The sequence below is a fragment of the Macaca nemestrina genome, chromosome 3, assembly GCF_043159975.1.
Source record: "Macaca nemestrina isolate mMacNem1 chromosome 3, mMacNem.hap1, whole genome shotgun sequence".
Classification (NCBI taxonomy): Eukaryota; Metazoa; Chordata; class Mammalia; order Primates; family Cercopithecidae; genus Macaca; species Macaca nemestrina.
In genome coordinates this window covers 46,323,529-46,345,042 of record NC_092127.1, presented here as the reverse complement: position 1 = coordinate 46,345,042, position 21,514 = coordinate 46,323,529, and the positions used below count along the sequence as shown (strand labels likewise).

Below are 21,514 nucleotides of genomic sequence, written 5' to 3'. Positions count from 1 at the left end.
TTCCTACTATAGCTGAAGTTTAAATGGTATCATCTTATACATATGCAGCATTTACACAGGCTACTTTCCTATAAGCAACTGCCTCACTATCGAGTCCTCTAGATATTCGGTAATTAAGTCCCATGTAGGTGTTCCCCAAATCCATTGTTACTCAATTTGGATCAGTTGTATAGTGTTATTTTATCATTCATTCTATAAATATTTACTGACTACTTACTATGTGCCAGATATTGTGCTAGGAGTTGAGAATATAATGGTGAACAAAAACAAATATTACCCAACCTTTTGCAATGCTTGCATACAGTGGGAGAGAGCACCACAAATCCAATAATCATAAACAGAAAACATTAACTATAAAAGATGCTAAATGCTACAAGGTGAGGCACATGATACTATAAGAAAACCAACTTACCAAAAGTCAATTTTCAGAAAGCCAACTTGCCAAAAGTCAGTTTTCCAAATGACTGATTCACTGAATTCCTAACGGAAAATTCACTGAAAGTTAGTTTGCCAAAAGCCAATTTCCAGAAAATCAATTTGATAAAGAGTAGTCTGCCAAATCATCATTTCACCAAATGAGCAATTCACTGAATTACTGAGGATTTTTTGAAGTCTTAATTTCACAGAAGTTTTAATGCATCTTTTCATGATAGCTCTTTAACCCTGAATTTGACTGTCTGTCTGGGCTGAATGTCAATTCCATGTTCTCACATTTCAAATGCCAATCCCTTTGCTAATGCTCAGCGATCCAGTACTCCAATGTAAGCAAATGGTGGGCTTCTCACAGTTACTGTCTTCAGAATTAGGCTTCTGCTTATCACTGTCACTGCCAGAAAGACAGTTGCAAAGAACCATCCTAGACTAGGATGATGAATGGATTTTCTACAAATTGTCTACTGCCAAATTTTCTTTCAGCAAATTGGTCATTTATGGAATTAACTCTCACTTAACTGTTTCTCAGTGAAATTACCTAGAGCCAATGTGTTGAGAGCCTACAACTGGGGTATTTGACCTTGTCAAACAGATAAAAGAAGGCGTCACTGAGGAAAAAAAATAACTGAACTAAGGTCAGAAAGATAAATAAACCAGGCAAAAGAGAAAGGAAATAACGTCTAAGCAAAGAGAAGAAAATATGCAAAGGCCACTTGGAGAGGAAGCAGTGGCATTATTGGGGTTGCAAAAAGGCCAGTGTGGCTGAAGTACAGAGAACAAGGCAGAGAATAGTGTGAATTGAGGCTAGAAATAAAGTTAGGGGCTAGACCATACTGTGCCTTATAGACCATAATAAAGACTGCTGTTCTCATTTTAAGAATTGAAATTCTTAATATATTTCAAGTAAGATATAAAATAATTAGACTTGCATTTTGTCTTTTTTTAATTTTTGTGGGTACATAATAAGTGTATATATTTATAGGGTACATGAGGTGTTTCAATATGGGCATGCAATGCATCACAGTCATCATGTAAAACAGGGTATCCCTCCCCGTCAAGCATTCACCGTTTGTGTTACAAACAACCCAATTATACTATTTTAGTTATTTTTAAGTCTATGATTAAATTATTATTGACCATAGTCACTTTGTTGTGCTATCAAATACTAGGTCTTATTTATTTATTTATTTATTATCCATTAACTATCCCCACCTTCCCCCAACCCTTCCACTATCCTTTCCAGCCTCTGGTAACCATCCTTCTACTTTCTATCTTATGAGTTCAATTCTTCTGATTTTTAGATCCCACAAACAAGTGAGAACATGTCATGTTTATCTTTCTGTACCTGGTTTATTTCACTTAGCATAATGACCTCCAGTTCCATACATGCTGCTGGAAATGACAGATTGTCATTCTTTAATATGGCTAAATAGTACTCCATTGTGTATAAGTACCACATTTTCTTTCTCCACTCATCTGTTCACAGACCCTTAGGTTGCTTCCAATTTTTGGCTATTGTAAATAGTGTTGCAACAAACATGAGAGTACAGATATCTCTTTGATATACTGATTTCTTTTCTTTTGGGTATGTACCCAGCAGTGGGATTGCTGGATCATATGGTAGCTCTATTGTTAGGTTTTTGAGGAGCCTCTATACTGTTCTCTATAGTGGTTGCACTAATTTACATTCCCACCAACAGTATATGAGGGTTCCCTTTCCTCCACATAATCACCAGTATGTTATTGCCTGTCTTTGTATAAAAGCCATTTTAAATGGGGTAAAAGGATATTTCATTATGGTTTTGATTTGTATTTCTCTGATGCTCAATGATATTGAGCACTTTTTCATATGCCTGCTTGTCATTTGTATGTCCTCTTTTGAGAAATGTTTTTGCCCATTTTTAAAATCAGATTATTAGCTTTTTTCCTGTAGAGTTGTCTGAGCTCCTTATATATTCTGGTTATTAATTCTTTGTCAAACGGGTAGTTTGCAAATATTTTCTCCTATTCTGTGGGTTGTCTCTTCACTCTGTTGATTTTTTCCTTTGCTGTGCAGAAGCTTTTTAACTGGATGTGATTCCATTTGTCCATTTTTGCTTTGGTTGCCTTTGCTAATCAGGTATTACTGAAGAGATCTTTGCCCAGACCAGTGTCCTGGAGAGTTTCTTCAATGTCTTCTTGTAGTAGTTTGATAGTTTCAGGTATTACATTTAAGTATTTAATACATTTTGATTTTATTTTTTTGTATGGTGAGAGATGGGGTCTAGTTTCATTCTTCTACATATGGATATCCAGTTTTCCCAGCATTATTTGTTGCAAAGACTGGCTTTTCCCCAGTGTATGTACTTGGCACCTTTGTCAAAATGAGTTCACCGTAGATGTGTAGATTTGTTTCTGTGTTCTCTATTCCACTTTATTGATCTACATGTCTATTTTTATGACAGTACCATGCTCTTTTGGTTACTATAGCTCTGTAGTATAATTTGAAGTAAGGTAATGTAATTCCTCCAGTTTTGTTTTTTTCCTTAGGAAGGTTTTGGTTATTCTAGGTCCTTTTTATTTCCATATAAATTTTAGAGCTGTTTTTCCTATTCCTGTGAAGAATGTCATTTGTATTTTGATAAGATTGCATTGAATCTGTAGATTTCTTTTGGTAGTATGCACATTTTAACAATAGTGATTCTTCCAATTCATGAACTTGGATATTTTCATTTTTTGGTGTCCCCTTCAATTTCTTTCATCATAGTTTTACGGTTTTCATTGTAGAGATCTTTCACTTCTTTGGTGAATTCCCAGGTATTTTATTCTATTTGTGGCTATTGTAAATGAGATTTTTTAAAATTTCTTTTTCAGATTGTTCATTGTTGGCATACAGAAATGCTACGATTTATGTATGTTGATTTTTGTATCCCGCAACTTTACTGAATTTATCAGTTATAACCGATTTTTGGTGGTTTTTAGGTTTTTCCAAATATAAAATCATGTCATCTGCAAACAAGGATAATTTGACTTCTTCTTTTCCAATTTGGATGCCCTTTATTTCTTTCTCTTATCTAACTGCTGTAGCTAGGAATTCCAGTAATATGTTTATTAACAGTGATGAAAGTGGGCATCCTTGCCATATTCCAGATCTTGGAGGAAAGGCTTTCAGATTTTGCCTATTCAGTATAATACTAGCTGTGCATATGTTATATATGGCTTTTATTATGACATACTTATTTTATTATGGTGAGGTATGTTCCTTCTATACCCAGTTTTTGAGGGGTTTTATCATGAAGAGATGTTAAATTTTATCAAATGCCCTCTCAGCATCAACTGAAATGATCATACTCTTTTGTCTTTCATTCTGTTGATATACTGAACTGATTGATTTACATATGTTGAACCATCCTTGCATCTCTGGGATAAATCCCACTTGGTCGTGATGAATGATCTTTTTAATGTATTGTTGAATTCAGCCAGCTAGTATTTTATTGAGAATTTCTACATCAATATACATCAGCAATATTAGCCTGCAGTTCTCGCTTTTTTTTTTTTTTTTTTTTTTTGGATGTATTTTCTTCTCTATTATTTGGAATAGTTTGAGTAGGATTGGTATTAGCTCTTCTTTAAATATTTGGTAGAATTCAGCAATGGAGCCATCTGACCTGGGCTTTGCTTTACTGGAAGATTTTTTATTATGGCTTCAATCTCCTTAATTGTTATTGATCTGTTCAGGTTTGGGATTTTTTTTAATGGCTCTATATTTGTAGGTTGTATGTGTCTAGGAATTTGACCATTTCTTCTGGATTTGGCAATTTATTGGCAAATAGTTATTCAAATAACTTTGGTGGTATGCACATTTTAACAACACTGATTTTAACAATATTTAACTACTCATAGTAGTTATTAATAATCCTTTGAATTTCTGCAGTATCAGTTGTAATGTGTCCTTTTTCATCTCCGATTTATTTGGGTCTTCTCTCTTACTTTTTAGTTAATTCGACTAAAACTTTGTGAATTTGGTTAAATTTTCAAAAAACAACTTTTTTATTGATCTTTTGTGTTCTTTTCTTCATTTCAATGTTATTTATCTGTTCTGGTCTTTATTATTTGTTTTTTTACTAATTTTGAGTTTGGTTTGCTCTTGTTTTTCTAGTTCTTTAAGATGCATCATTAGGGTGTTTACTTGAAGTTTTTCTTCTTTTTTATTATAGGCATTTATAGCAATAAGCCTTCCCTGTTAGTATTACTTGTGCTGTATCCCATAGGTTTTGGTATGTTGTGTTTTCATTATCATTTTTTTCCACAAATGTTTCAATTTCCTTCTTAATTTCTTCATCGACCCACTGATCATTCAGGAGCATATTGTTCAATTTCCATGTATATATACAGTTTCTTAAATTCTTCCTGTTACTGATTTCTATTTTTCTTCGTTTGTGATCACAGAAGATGCTTGATGTGATTTCAATTTTTTTTAAAGTTTTAAGACTTGCTTTGGGACCTAACATAGAGTATTCCCTTGAAAATGATCCATGTGCTGAGAAGAGGAATCTATATTCTGAAGCCATTAGATTAAATGTTCTGTAAATACCTATTAGGTCAATTTGGTCTACAGTGCAGAGTAAGTCCAATGTTTCTATGTTGATTTTCTGTCTGAAAGATCTGTCCAATGCTGACAGTAGGGTGTTGATGTCTCCAGCTATTTTTGTATTGGGGCCTATCTCTCTCTTTAACTCTAATAATATTTGATTTATATATCTGGGTGCTGGAGTATTGGGTGCATATACATTTTAAATTATTAGATCCTCTTTATGTCATGACCTTGTCTCTTCTTACAGTTTGCATCTTGAAATCTGTTTTGTCTGATATAAACATAGCTACTCCTGCTCTTTTTTGGGGGGGGGTTTCCATTGGCATGGAGTATCTTTTTTCATTCCCTTATTTTCAGTCTGTGTGTCTTCAAAGGTGAAGTGTGTTTCCCTTTATCTTCAGTCTGTGTGTCTTCAAAGGTGAAGTGTGTTTCTCGTAGGCAATAGATCATTGAGTCGTGGTTTCTTATTCTTTTTTAGCCTCTCTATGTCTTTTGATTAAAGAGTTTTGTCCATTTACATTCAATGTTATTATTGATAAGTAAGGACTTACTCTTGCCATTTGGTTATTTGTTCTCTGGTTGTTTTGTGGTCTTCTCTTCCTTCTTTCCCTCCAGGCATGGTTTGACTATGTCCCCACCCAAATCTCATCTTGAATTGTAACTCCCACAATTCCCACATGTTGTGGGAGGGACCCAGTGGGAGGTAACTGAATCATGGGGGCAGATCTTTCTCGTGCTGTTCTCTCAATAGTGAATAAGTGTCACAAGAGCTGATGGTTTTAAAAAGAGGAGTTCCCCTGCACAAACTCACTCTTTGCCTGTCATCATCCATGTAAGACATGATTTGCTCCTCCTTGCCTTCTGCCATGATTGTGAGGTCTCCCCAGTCATGTGGAACTGTAAGTCTATCAATCCTCTTTTTCTTTCCAGTCTGGGGTATGTCTTTATCAGAAAATGGACTAATACTCCTCCTATCTTCTTTTTAGTGAAGGAGATTTTCTCTGGTGATAAATTTAGTTTCTTGCTTTTTAGTTTTTTTGTATCCATTATATGTTTTTGGTTTGAGGTTACCATGAGCCTTGCAAATACTATCTTATAACCCATTGCTTTAAGCTGACAACAACTTAACACTGATTGCATAAACAAATGAGCAAAAAGACAACTAATAAAGACTCCATGCCTTAACTTTACCTCCCTGCTTTTTAACTTTTTGTGGTTTCTACTTATATCTTTTTGCACTAGATCTTGAAAAGTTGTCATTATTATTTTTGATTGGTTCATAATTTAGTCTTTTTACTTAAAATAAAAATAGTTTATACACCACAGTTACAGTGTTGGACTATTCAGTGTGTTTCTGTGTAATTACTATTACCTTTTAATTTACCTTACTATTGCTTTTTACCTTCAGATGATTTCTTATTGCTCATTAGCATCCTTTTCTTTCTGATTGAAGTGCTTCCTTTAGCCTTTTTTGTAAGACAGGTTTGGTGTTGATGAAATCCATCAGCTTTTCTTTGTCTGGGAAAGTATTTTTTTCTCCAAGTTTGAAGGACATTTTCACTAGACATATTATTTCACAGTAAAAGTTTATTTTCTTCAGCACTTTAAATATGTCACACCACTCTCTCCTGGCCTGTAAGGTTTCCACTGAAAAGTCTGCCGCCAGACATATTGGAGCTCCATTGTATATTGTTTCTTTTCTCTTGCTCTATTTAGGATCCTTTCTTTATCCTTGACTTTTGGTAGTCTGATTATTAAATGCCTTGAGGGAGTCTTCTTTGGGTTAAATCTCCTTAGCGTTCTGTAACTTTCTTGTACTGGCACGTTGATCTCTTTCTCTAGGTTTGAGAAGTCCTCTGTTATTATTCCTCTGAATAAACTTAACATCCCTTTCTCTTTTTCTACCTCCTCTTTAAAGCCAGTAATTCTTATTTTTGCCCTTTTGAGGCTATTGTGTAGATCCTATAGGCATGCTCAAATGTTTTTTGATTTTTCTATTTTTTTATATTTTATTTTTGAGATGGAGTCTTGCTCTGTCACCCAGGCTGGAGTGCAGTGGCCCAAACTTGGCTCACCGCAAGCTCCACCTCCTGGGTTCATGCCATTCTCCTGCCTCAGCCTCCCGAGTAGCTGGGACTACAAGCACCTGCCATCACGCCTGGCTAATTTTTGGGGGGGATTTTTTTCTTAGTAGAGACGGGGTTCACCGTGTTAGCCAGGATGGTCTCAATCTCCTGACCTCATGATCTGCCCACCTCGGCCTCCCAAAGTGCTGGGATTACAGGTGTGAGCCACCGCGCCCGGCCTATTCTCTTTCTTTTGTCTCCTCTGACTGTGTTTTCAAATACCCTGTCTTCAAGCTCACTCATTCCTTCTTCTGCTTGATCAATTCTATCAAAAGACTCTAGTGCATTCTTCAGCATGCCAGTTGCATTTTTCAGCTCCAGAATTTCTGCTTGATGTTTTAATTATTTCAATCTCTTTGTTAAATTTATCTGATAAAATTATGAATTCCTCTTCTGTATTATCTTGAATTTTAGTTTCCTCAAAACGGCTATTTTGAATTATCTGTCTGAAAGGGCACATATCTCTGTTTCTCCAGGATTGATTCCTGGTGCCTTATTTTGTTCATTTGGTGAGGCTATGTTTTCCTGGATGGTGTTGATGCAAGTAGATTTTCTTCTGTGTCTAGGCACTGAAGACTTAGGTATTTATTGTAGTCTTCTCAGTCTGAGCTTGTTTGTACTCATTCTTCTTGGGAACACTTTCAGATAGTTGAAAGAACTTGGATGTTGTGATCTAAACTGTATCTGCTTTAGAGGGCACCTCAAGTCCAGTAACACTGGTTCTTGCAGACTCATAGGAGTAGCACCATAATGATCTTGGATAAAATCCAGGGAAATTCTCTGGATTACCAGGCAGACTTTTGTTCTCTTCCCTAAAGCCAGCACAGCAGTGAGTCTTGGCAAAGTCTTGCAGTAACAACTCCCTGACTATGGCTTATGTTCACTCAAGGCCCTGGGGCTCTACAATCAGCAGGTGGCAAAGCCAGACAGGCCCTTGTCTTTCCTTTTCGGGTGGTGAGTTCCCCCAGGCCCTGGGCATGTCCAGAGGTGCCATACAGGAGCCAGGGACTACAGTCAAAAATCTTAGATGTCTATCTGGTGTTCTATTGTATTGCAATTGGGCTGCCCCTCAAACAACAAGATGTAGTCCCTCCCCTTTCTAAAGGCAGATAAGCTTCACCCTGTGCCCAACACCACCACAAGCCCATGAGGTGTACTTCCACATTGCCACCAATGTTTTCTTAAGGCCCAAGGGCTAGTCAGCTTGCAGCGAATGCCACCAGGCCTCGGACTCCCCCTTTAGGGCAGTAGTCATGCCACCTAAGGAATGCCACCTAAGGACCAAGTCCTGGAACTGTTGACCCCAAGAGCCTACTTGATGCTCCACCCTCTCGTGACTGTGCTGGTACCTAAGATGCAAGACAAAGTCTCCTTTACTTTTCCTCTGATTTTCTCAAATAGGAGTTTCGACCCATAACCACCACAGCTGGGAATGTGCTGAGTCTCACCTGAAGCCAGCACATCGCAGAGTGTCACCCAAGGCCCTTAACGTAGTACTTGGGTATCACTGCTGGTTATTCAGGGCCCAAGGGCTCTTCAGTTAGCAGGTAATTAATTCTGCCAGAACTGGATTCTTCCCTTCAAGGCAATGGATTCCCTTCTGGCCCTGGGTATGTCTAGGAATGTCATCCATGAGCTAGAACCTAGAAAGGGGACCTCAAGACTCTGACAGTGCCCTATCCTACTATGGCTGACCTAGTATCCAAGATGAAAGAAAAAGTCCTCCCCGTTCTTTCCTCTCCTCTCCTCAAGTAGAGGTAAGGGATCTCTTTTGGAGCTATGAGCTGTGCAGCCTGGAGTTAATGGAGAGATGATGCCAGCACTCCTTTAGTCACCCAACCTGGTATTTCAGTAGGTCACATGTCCCTCCATTCCCCTGTCTTTGGGTCCAGTTCAGCATTAGGACTTCCCTAGGAGTTGCAGTCCTTGTGGCCTAGACTGCCCTTCAAGTGTATTTGGAGCCCCAGAGCACTTTATCCAGTGGTGGTGAGGCTTGCAGGAACTCAAGTTCAGACAGCTGGCTTTGGAAACTCCCTTCTGACTAGGGTTGGTTTAAATACCCCCTCCTTGGTTGGGCATAAGCTGAGTTTTTTCCAGTTTTGTTTTCTGCTATAATAGGGCAGCACTCAGTTCAATGACCCAAAATTGCCCAGACTCCCTCTTCACAGCACACAGCAGTGCTCTCCACACCACATCACCACTGCCAGGAGATGGAAAAGGGTGGCATTGCTGATTCAAGACTTGTTCCCACATCTTCTTACCCATTTCAGCCATATGAAGTTAAAACCAGGTACTGTGAGTGTTCACCTGATTTTTGGTTCTTATGAGGATGATTTTTGTGTTTAGTTGTTAAATTGGTGTCTTCATGGAGGCAACAATCAGTGGAGCCTTCTATTCCACCATCTTACTTTGCCCAGGACCCAAACTGGCATTTTGAAAAGATTTTGTAAGTGTTGTGGAGACTGAATTTTAAGTGTGTGCAAATTTAGGGTATTTTCTCAACTGGAAATATATTATTTCAGTAGCTCAGGAGAGATAATATAGTACTTAGATGAAGGGATAAGGGAAAAGTGAAGCAAAATAAGTCACTTACAGAGTTATTTAGGAAGTAGAAACAACAATATTTGTTATGGAGGTATTGGATATGTGGGTGAAGAAGAGCAAAGTGTTAGGCTAACTCCTATATTTCTGGTTTGCATAACTAAACAGTGGTGCTATTCCTGAAAAACAGAACACAAGAATAATTGTGTAATATTATCTCTCAATATATTGAGGTATTTAAGTCTTCTTTCAAATTTCAAGTTATTGAGATATTAATATGAGTTCGAGAATATTTTACACAATTTACTGCCTTGTATATATGGATATGCAATTATAATATTTTTTATATTGCTCCATCATTTACTACTTAGTTTTCTTTATGCAACTAACTTAACCTTCTTGTGCTGTGCTCCAATGTTTTCAACCTTAAAATGGAAATTGTGTTAGTACCTGCCTAGGAAGAACTACTTAGGAATATGCCTGCAATCTATCCTCTCTCTTTACTAGAGGGAGTGCTTTAGGAAAGAAAAAAGGCGACGTAGTTAAATCTTCTTATGAACATCTTGAAGACAAACATCCTGGAAAGCACATTAATTTTATTGGCTAGATAGTCCTCATCTGTGGAATGCCATTAGCAGGATTTACTTGGTATGTATTGATTGGTTACCATAAGTACACCCGGAATATAGGGGTTTATGTTTCATCGTCCTGGGAAGTGTCATGTAAACTAGTAACTATCTGAGTATAAAATGGAAAAGTGACATTCAGCTTTTAAAAAAACTGCCTTTTGTGTAAGTAATGTAGCCACCTGCATTGTCTTTAAGGACCTCATACGTTCATCTATGCTAGAGTGAATCCTGATTCATCAAGAAATGACATGAGGCTGGGCGCGGTGGCTCAAGCCTGTAATCCCAGCACTTTGGGAGCCTGAGACGGGTGGATCACGAGGTCAGCAGATCGAGACCATCCTGGCTAACACGGTGAAACCCCATCTCTACTAAAAAATACAAAAAAAAACTAGCCGGGCGAAGTGGCGGGTGCCTGTAGTCCCAGCTACTCGGGAGGCTGAGGCAGGAGAATGGCGTGAACCCGAGAGGAGGAGCTTGCAGTGAGCTGAGATCCGGCCACTGCACTCCAGCCTGGGTGACAGAGCAAGACTCCGTCTCAAAAAAAAAAAAAAAAAAAAAAAAAAAGAAATGACATGAAGAGCAGTGTTAGTGGTCCTGGGACTCTTAATGCTAAGTGTATATCTTGTAATTCCTTGTAATAAATATTAGTGAAGAATGATGCAGGGTAAAGTTTTTAACTTTTGCATGTCTGATTTGAGAATACGGTTTATTATGTTAAGATCACTGCTTCAGAAGGTTGTATGGGGATTAAATTATTTAATATTTGGGAAAGAGCCTAAAACAGTGCCAAACTCATTGGCTATTGTTATTATTAATATATTATTATAATTCTAAGGAACAATAAGAGCTATAGCTTATAAAGTGAATATCATGTGACAGGCATTTATGCTAAGTGCTTCCATGGATTGTCTCATTAATAATCCAAAAATCCCTATGTTGTATTTTTATTACCATTTTATATATGAGAAGCCTGAAGCTATAGAATATTTAATTTTCCCAAGGTCATATAGTAGATTTTGGCATCAACTTTTAAACCCAGGTAATCTAACTCCCCAGTAGAGCTCTTTTCCCTAATTCCAAGTAAAACTGCCAAGCTATACTCTCCTGTCTCTGAAAGCGCATTGGAATGGCCATTCAGGTACTATTTTAGTACGATGAAACTATAATTTATTGACTAGCACCACAATGACCTTAATATGTTAACGTAATTTCTAAATATATGGGACTTCCACCGAGAGAGTTACTAATGTCAGGAGAAATGAGAAATAAAGAAAACTACCTATTATTTTTATTCTGTTTCTCAGACTGTTAGGACCTTTTGATACTCCACTAAGCATAACCCCCTAGGCTCCCCCAAAAAGGGATATAAACTGTTATGTTATAAAACAATTAAATAAATGAAACTAAAGTTTCCAGAAAAATATCAATAGGCTTGGTGAGTTTCCTTTTTTCTCTGTGCTCCCAGATTATGCAAGCTATTTAATCTCCTTGTTTTCTTATAAATAACAATAAGGATAAACAAAGAGAAAAGAAGTACAAGGCAACTGTATAAACTTTGCCAACAGCACTAATTAGATGAACATATATGACCAAAATATTATTTTGGAATGTAAAAGAGGATTGATTTGATTTGAAATTATATTTAGGAGTGACATAGGCATCCCACCCCCATATTACACAAATGAGCATTATAAGTTATAGGTACTCAAATTAGTCTTATTCTATTCATTTAAAAAATCATTTAAAAAACCTATAGATTGTATATTAAATAATATTCCCATGAATTTTTACAACCTACATAATATTGAGAATAAAGTGATTAAACAGGCTGGGTGCAGTGACTCATACCTGTAATCCCAGCACTTTGGGAGGCCAAGGCAGGTGGATCACCTGAGGCCAGGAGTTCGAGACCAGCCTGGCCAACATGGTGAAACCCTGTCTCTACAAAAAATACAAAAATTAGCCAGGCATGGTGGCCCATGTCTGAAATCCCAACTACTCAGGAGGCTGAGGCAGGAGAATCACTTGAGCCAGGGAGGTGGAGGTTACAATGAGCTGAGATTTACACCACTGCATTCCAGGCTGGGCAACAGAGGGAGACTCCATGAAATATATATATATATATTAAACAATATCCCTGAAGGTAATGCAGGCAAATGGAAGAAGATCATCTAATAATGTTACTCAGAAAGCACTACAGTGGCCATGTTTCTGCCTATTATAATTGCTTTTAGTCTAGATATCAATCATGAACAATTTTTCCTGCCAAAGGGAGTAGATAGCCTCTGCCATTGCAGAAAACAAGTGCACAGCAGCCATATTAGAAAAATACTACACTTCAGTTCTAAGGCTATAGGTGTGCAGAGGTAATGACATTTCTGGAAATAATAAGGTCTTTGATATAAAACACCACCATTCCATGGCAGATTTGGAAGTGATAAGAACCCTCCAGTAGAATATTAGGAGGACATGGTAGAAAAGAAATCTAAATTGGACCAGAACGAAGATAAATACTTGCTAAAGAAGAAATGGAAATTGACATCATTATCTCATTTGTGAAGAACTTATATTTAATTTTATATATCTATACATAACTGTACATGAAAATACATGTTTGTTTGTTGTTTTTAAAAATCCTGATGTGAAGAATTTCTTTCCCTAAGTAGTGTTAGAAAGAGATCCCAGAACTGAAAGGACCTATTCAGAGGGGCCATCTGCCATTGGCCCTTAGCATCTTGCACATTCTTATAGGGTGTACCAAGAATGCAAGGCCCTGACCACTTCTGGCCCAGACCATTTCTCAAGGTTGAGATTGTAGTAAGCAACCTTGAGTGATAAAGTAATGCCTCCACCCCAGAAAAAGAGCAGTCTTGCTTATTATTCGCTATAAGAGCTGTGGAACCCCAAGTTCGGTGTTGCTGTCTTGTAACACGACTCACCGCATGGCTTCCAGCTGGTCCTCTGTGTCGCCCGTATGAGAATGAGAAACAAGGCGAACCAATGCAAACATACTGATGCTCCTGCTTCTTACTATAGTAAGTAATAATGTACTTCCTCTCTGACCCAGGAAACACATGTCTTCCATCAGCATGGATGAAACAGTAACAGGCTAACATTTTAGCTTATGGGCATGGTAAAATCAAATCCCAGAACAGACAAACCCTGCCTGACTCTATAATAAAGATCCTACGACCCACAATAAACAGCATGAGGTAAAGAGCATATTTCACACGATCTGTTTCTAGCATTTAATAATTTTTACTGATTTGTTTAAAAAAAAAAGTCTCCAACAATAATACAAATTGCATTTAAAAATTTCACTGAGGCTCACTAAGGCATGACTCCTGAACTATCAGAGGCAAGTAAACATTATTTTTCATGCTATTTAGGTGGTATAAGGTACGTGTCACTACATAAATTGTTCTTAAAATACTGTGAACTCCTAAAGGGCAAATAGATAAGATGATAACAAGTTTGAGGAAAGGAAGATGTCTGTCTGTTGAGGGAAAGCCAGGATGGTAGAGAGAGATTGTTGATACAAAGATATGATTGATGAATCAAGATATCACAGAAGGTGGGGAGGGATGGAAGGTTAAAAAAAAAAAAAAAGCATCAGGATTAAGGAAAGGATGAAAAACATTATACAAAACCTTTTTTTTCTATTAGAGAGGAGACAAATTAAGAGAGTTGTTATTACAATCCTCAATCTTTTCCATGAAGTAAGAATGAAGGCTGTTATAAAGAAATAGAGGCAGGTGTGGCATGCTTAGGCATTGGGGAAATATGAAATATTTAGAAATAAATATAAAACTTTGTTAATAGCAGTGAGGGCACAGCTGAGTTTGGATAGCATGAATTAACAGTGTAACCACTTAGTCTTGTTTAGACTTATTCTTAACAAAATTTGAAGAGTCTGGGAACTGAAGTAGGAGAGTTGAAATGTAGGGTTGACCTGTCATCGAACTATACAAATCTAACCAAATTAGATAATGTCTGTGGCCTTTAACTACTAATTAGTTGAAATTCTGTTATTTGTCTAAGAAGGTCTTTTATTAATCTTATAATAATCTATACGAAGTTAAAGCTACTGTGAGACATATCATTGGTAAGTATCAAAAAAACTTGAAGTAGAACAAATGAGTCATTTAAATAACTAAAATATGCATCTTCAGTAAGCTAAGATTAATAAAGTAATTTATCCTTGAGATCTATCACTTCCAGATGACTTTATCAATAGCACAATATGAAACCTAATTATGAGATATATTAAGACAGAAGAATTTTTTGACTAGACAAAAAAAATAGTACTGACATTGCCTGTAAGTTCCACTAAAAGAGGACAGACTTTCTTTAGCTTTGCAACAATGTACTTGTAGATTATATTTGAAGTTTCCATCACAAGCCTTTAAAAAAAGTCTCATTATCTTTTTCTCTCAAACAATCCAATAAACAAACAGAATCCAATTTTTAGCTTTTCCACAAATCCCACCACTCTCTTCTCTTGGGCCCCTTTGTAATAGAGAAATTCTGTAATTAGCACTTATAATTTCATTATTCAGTCAAGAACAATAAGTACCTTCAATTTAATAATGCTTTAGTATCTTCAATGCGTTCATTAGAAATTTTATTTCCAAGAAACTCTCCACAAGTTTCTTACAACAGATGTGATAGTCTGTTAAAAGCACCAATGTAAAGGAAAATAGTAGTAGTTTAGAAAAATGCTGCTCAAGTCAGCTTCAGCTATAAAGCACTTTCATGTGAAAAGCAGTTCCAAGTGTTTATCACAAGTTTTCTGAGCTTTCTAAACGAGTCTAAGATGCAAACATGGATAGTTAAACATCCATTCTCCTTATGCCCAGATGAACTTCCTTGTAATTACAAATGACAATCCAAACTTCAAACTTTACCATTTCACAAAGGAAGAAAAAAGAAGGTAAGAAGGGAGAGAGGGGTTTGAAGTATCAAAGGATATGGTTCAATAAAATCCTACATTGCTCATTTTTCTTTGCAAAACCACCAACTAATTAAAGATGAAAAAGACATTATTGCTGTGTGCCCATTATGCATCATATACATTATGTACATTAGAGTTTTTACTCTAAAGAAATCTCTGAGAAGGTAGTACTGTCATTGTTTTGCAGATGAGTAGACTGAGGTCCATGTAACTGACCCAGAACCACAGATAAAAGAGAAAGCAGAGTCAGTCCAGTTTGGTTTGTATCAAAAATCAAGGTGATTACTAATCTGCAACTAAAAATGAAAGAGTACACAACATGTAGAAAAACGGAAAGATAATTGGCCTGCTTTGTTCCCAGTTCTTGGGTTCTTTGTTTGCCACCACCACCGCCTACATTTTGGAGCTAAAAAGAATACTTCAGGTGGCTGGCAAGGTGGCTGAATAGAAACATCTCCGGTCCACAGCTCCCAGTGAGATCAGTGCAGAAGGTAGTTGATTTCTGCACTTCCAACTGAGGTACCTGGCTCATCTCATTGGGACTGGTTAGACAGTGGGTGTAGCCCATGGAGGGCAAGCTGAAGCAGGATGGGGCATCGCCTAACCTGGGAAGTGCTAGGGGTCAGGGAACTCCCTCCTCTAGCCAAGGGAAGCCGTGAGGGACTGTGCTGTGAAAAACTGCATTCCAGCCCAGACACTAAGCTTTTCCCACATTCTTCCCAACCCACAGACCAGGAGATTCCCTTGGATACCTACACCACCAGGGCCCTGGGTTTCAAGCAAAAAACTAGGTGGCCATTTGAGCAGACACCGAGCTAGCTGCAGGAGTTGTTTTTCATATCCCAGTGGTACATGAAATGCCAGTGAGACAGGATCATTCATTCCCTTGGAAAGGGGGCTTAAGCCAGAGCCAAGTGGTCTAGTTCAGCAGATCACATCCCCACGGAGCCCAGCAAGCTAAGATCCACTGACTTGAAATTCTTGCTGCCAGCACAGCAGTCTGAAGTCAACCTGGGATGCTCAAGCTTGGTGGGGGGAGGGGGTTCCGCCATTACTGAGGCTTGAGTAGGCGGTTTTCCCCTCACAGTGTAAAGAAGTCGTCAGAAAGTTTGAACTGCGCAGACCCCACCACAGCATCACAAAGGCAGACCGCCTCTCTAGATTCCTCTTCTCTGGGCAGGTCACCTCTGAAAATAAGGCAGCAGCCCCAGTCAGGAGCTTATAGATAAAACTCCCAACTCCCTCAGAAAAAGCACCTGGGAGAAGGGGTGGCTGTGGGCGCAGTTTCAGCAAACTTACATGTTCCGGCCTGCCGACTCTGAAGAGAGCAGTGGTTCTCCCAGCACGTGCTCAAGCTCTGCTAAGGAACAGCCTGCCTCCTCAAGTAAGTCCTGATTTCCATGCCTCCTGACTGAGAGAAACCTCTCAGAAGGGGTCGACAGACATCTCATACAGGAGAGCTCCGGCTGGCATCTGGCGGGTGCCCCTCTGGGACTAAGCTTCCAGAGGAAGGAACAAGCAACAAGCCTCCACTGGTGATATCCAGGCAAACAGGGTCTGAAGTGGACCTCCACCAAACTGCAGCAGACATGCAGTAGAGGGGCCTGTTAAAAGGAAAACTAACAAACAGAAAGGAATAGCATCAACATCAACAGAAAGGACATCCACACAAAAACCCCATCCAAAGGTCACCACCATCAGAGACCAAAGATAGACAAATCCAAGAAGATGGGGAAAAAACAGGACAAAAAGGCTGAAAATTCCAAAAACCAGAATGCTTCTTCTACTCCAAAGGATTACAACTCCTCACCAGCAAGGGAATAAAACTGGACGGAGAATGGGTATGACAAATTGACAGAAGTAGGCTTCAGAAGGTGGGTAATAACAAACTCCTCCAAGCTAAAGGAGCATGTTCTAACCCAATTCAAGGAAGCTAAGAACCTTGATAAAAGGCTAGAGGAATTGCTAACTAGAATAACAAGTTTAGCGTAGAACATAAATGACCTGATGGAGCTGAAAAACACAGCATGAGAACTTCAGGAAGCATACACAAGTATCAACAGCCAAATCGATCAAGCAGAAGAAAGGATATCAGAGATTAAAGATCAACTTAAGAAAATAATGCATGAAGATTAGAGAAAAAAGAATGAAAAGCAACAAAAAAAGTCTCCAAGAAATATGAAACTAGGTGAAAAGACAAAATCTATGTTTGACGAGTATACCTGAAAGTGACAGGGAGAATGGAACCAAGTTGGAAAACACTCTTCAGGATATTATCCAGGAGAATTTAACCAACCTAGCAAGACAGGCCAACATTTAAATTCAGGAAATACAAAGAACACCACAAAGACATTCCTCAAGGAGAGCAACCCCAAGACACATAATCATCAGATTCACTAAGGTTGAAATGAAAAAAAAAATGTTAAGGGCAGCCAGAGAGGAAAGTTGGTTACCCACAAAGGGAAGCCCATTAACTAACAGCAGATCTCTCTGCAGAAACCCTACAAGCCAAAAGAAAGTGGGGACCAATTCAACATTCTTAAAGAAAAGAATTTTCAACTGAGAATTTCATATCCCACCAAACTAAGCTTCATAAGAGAAGGAAGCCTTTACAGAGAAGAAAATGCTGAGAGATTTTGTCACAACCAGGCCAGTCTTACAAGAGCTCCTGAAACAAGGACTAAAATGGAAGTGAAAAACTGATAGCAGCCACTGCAAAATCATACCAAATTGTAAAGACTATCAACACCATGAAGAAAATGGACCCATTAACGAGCAAAATAATCAGCTAGTATCATAATGACAGGATCAAATTCACACATAACAATATTAACCTTAAATATAAATGGGCTAAATGCCCCAATTAAAAAACACAGACTGGCAAATTGGATGAAGAGTCAAGACTTATCCATGTGCTGTATTCAGAAGACCCATCTCATGTGCAGAGACACACATAGGCTCAAAATAAAGGGATGGAGGAATATTTACCAAGCAAATGGAAAGCAAAAAAAAGCAGGGGTTGCAATCCTAGTCTCTGATATAACAGACTTTAAACCAACAAAAATCAAAAAAGACAAAGAGGGGCACATCACAATGGTAAAGGGGTCAATGCAACAAGAAGAGCTAACTATCCTAAATATATATGCATTTAATACGGAAGCACCCGGATTTGTAAAGCAAGTTCTTAGAGAACAACAAAATAATTTAGACCCCCACACAATAATAGTGGGAAACTTTAACACCCCACTGTCAATATGACACAGATCAATGAGACAGAAAATTAACAGCTCTTGACCAAGCAGACCTAACAGACATCTATAGAACTCTCCACCCTAAATCAACAGAATATACATTCTTCTCAGCACCACATCACACTTATTCTAAAATTGACCACGTAATTGGAAGTAAAACACATCCTGTTTTATCTAAAAAATAAATATCCCTGGTTGTACATCTTTGAGAAAGAATATGTACAAAGCCTCAGAAACAAGGCAGCAAAATATTATTTGAAATATTTGGTTGGCAATGTTCACATCAATTTAATAAAACTCTTCAACATATGTGTATATGTGTGTATATCTATATATGTGTGTGTATCCAATTATGATAAAGGAAGTTAAAATGTGTAATTCCTAAGGCTTTATGACACACAAAAAACTTACCACCTGTCAAATCTCTCCTTAAAATATAGATATATGTCAAATGAACATATATCTCTAAAACTTTTCATAATTATTGAGTTCTAACTACTATAAGATATCATACTGGATTCTAGGTGAGGAGCAGGAGGCATGATACACATTATCCCTGTCCTCAAAGAACTTATATCCTAGTGCAGAATAAAGATATTTAAGAATTACAGAAAAAATATAATTATGATAAGTGCTAGAGAGAAATTAAGGATAGTATAAGGATACCTTGCAGAATAAGATCTATTTTGTGAAGTTAGGTAAAGCTTCTCCTGAAGATGGGATATTTGAGCTGAGACCTGAAAGCATGTGTTAGTGAGGCTACCAGAAAGGGACTGTGACAGGAAATACCTAGTGTGATTTTTAAAGCAGGAAAAAAAAAAGATGCATGTAGCTAGCACAACATTAAAGAATTTATCTAAATAGCTAGAGAGGTTCATTGCAGCCAGAAGCGATTCCTTTATTTCTATAAGACATTCCAAAAACTAATAGGATAATTTCTCAAAAAAAACTTTGAGGAAGGAAAAGGCAATGTAAGCCAAGCATTGAGCTATGCACCTTGTGTGTTTTCTGTAATTTATTCTTACAACAACTCAAGGAGGTAGCTATTTACAGACCCTAGTTTTATTCTCTCTATAATCTGCTGTGCTAAAAAGTGTCTTGTGCACCAATTGTCACAGCAGACTTAAGAAAATAAGCTAAACATTATATAAACTCTCTGTCTTGCCTGCCCTTTAAATCTTCAAAACCTCTACATAAGCATTACACTATTATCCATTCCAGCCCCTTCCTTTTGTTTTAGCAAACATGAATTTTCAGACTGTGCAAACACCTTATCACATGAAAATTAAAACTGTAACCATGCCATAGTGACCTCTTTTCTTGCTCTATACCCACATTACTGAAGTAACACTCTCCTCTCCCAGCCAGTCAATGCCTTGATTTTCTCCAACCAGAAAATTGTTCGCCTCTCAACATTCAGCAATAGATATGATAATTCTGAGTTCCTGTTATAAATAAGTGAACAGGAGACACACAAGTCCAGGCTTACAGGTAGGAGATAAGTGGATTGATCAAAACAAGAATGAAACAAAAAGTAATATTCTCACCTACTGTTTTCTCCTGTATCACATATCGATAATTTTAGGCAGCATACGGGGAACCATTATAGTTTTTACATGCCTATAAACATTTATGTCATTTTTTAGGTTTGGAGTCAGACCACCATTTCTTTATTCTGAATTCATGTTCAGCCAGTTACGACTGCTTTGGTGTTTCGAAATTTTTCAAACTCAAAATTCAAAATTCAAATTTTATTTGAATGTAACAAACAATAGGTAAAATATGTATAAAACAAAAAGATGCTTCAAACTCTTGTCAGGCAAGAGGCTAGAAACTTTTTGCCTAGATTTTGTTCTGTAAGAGGATCATGAAAATCTCTGAAATAGCAGCAATGATTGCTGCATGATGTCAATTAAGATAATGAATGATAAGCCTTGATTATCTTCAAGGTCTTCATAACCTCACATACTACTTTGTGGCCTTCACATGGCAGACATTTTGCCAAAAGGCATTTCACTCATGACTAATTTAAACCCAAGCTTGTCCTTGAATCTGCATTGAGGTTGCACGTTTGTTTCATTATAGCTTCAATTATGAATTTAAAGCTTTTATCAAAGACTTTCATCAAGATTAACTTTATTATGCCCTTTATGCCTTTTGATTTTAGTTGCCACGAAAAGTCAAAATCAACTCATCCTCGCGACTCTAATTCCCAAACGGCTCTGAACGTACCCTTATTTAACTCCATTTCTTATCTCTGCCCAACTCCTGAAATCTTTCCACTATGATGAGACTCAGACAGTCACCAGCAAAATCACCTCAACATTCACTTAATTTTTACTTGATCAACCCTGTAGCCCTCTTGTCTGCAGCTTACTCAAAAGGTAGATGTTCTTTCCCTCAAATTCTACTGCTATTGGGTCTAGAGATTAAGAAGGTGACATTCTTGCTACTTGTTACTCCTTCCAGACTATTCCGTCTCTCTCCTCCCTAGAGATATCCATTTAGATTTTATTACATCAAACTATAGCACTAAAAACCTTTCCCTGTTGCAGTGCTCAAACAATCCCCATGCCACTCTCCCTCTACCTCATCCCTTCAGGATTGTAGCTCCTGACTCACTGATACTATCTCAAACCCTATTCCTGTCATAATTCTCAGTTGACTTCAATGTCCACATAAATTACCTTTCCAGTATGTTGTCACTCAGTTCTTTGACTTGATCTCCTTTAATGATTTTGCCCTCCACCCTATTCCAGCCACTTACTCTCATGGTCATCACTAAATGTCATTCCCAATAACTATAGCCTCTCTATCATTTCAATTTAAAGCATTCAGTTTTCTGACCACCAACTCCTATCTTTCCAGCTCACTACCTCTAGTTGGAATTTAGAGAATTTCAACAACACTCTGACCTACCAGAACCTATAATTCATTGATCCTAACATCTTTTTATTGTCCCTCACACCTTATATTATTTACTCACTTCATTTTTATTCAGCTTAAAT

At 37.7% G+C, this 21,514-nt stretch overlaps 1 protein-coding gene across 3 annotated transcripts in view; it reads right to left on the bottom strand.

Moving 5' to 3' along the window:
• LOC105493297 (uncharacterized) overlaps positions 1-21,514 on the bottom strand; it is a 253,196-nt gene that overhangs the window by 216,880 nt on the left and 14,802 nt on the right. The gene's annotated exons all lie outside the window — the stretch shown is intronic.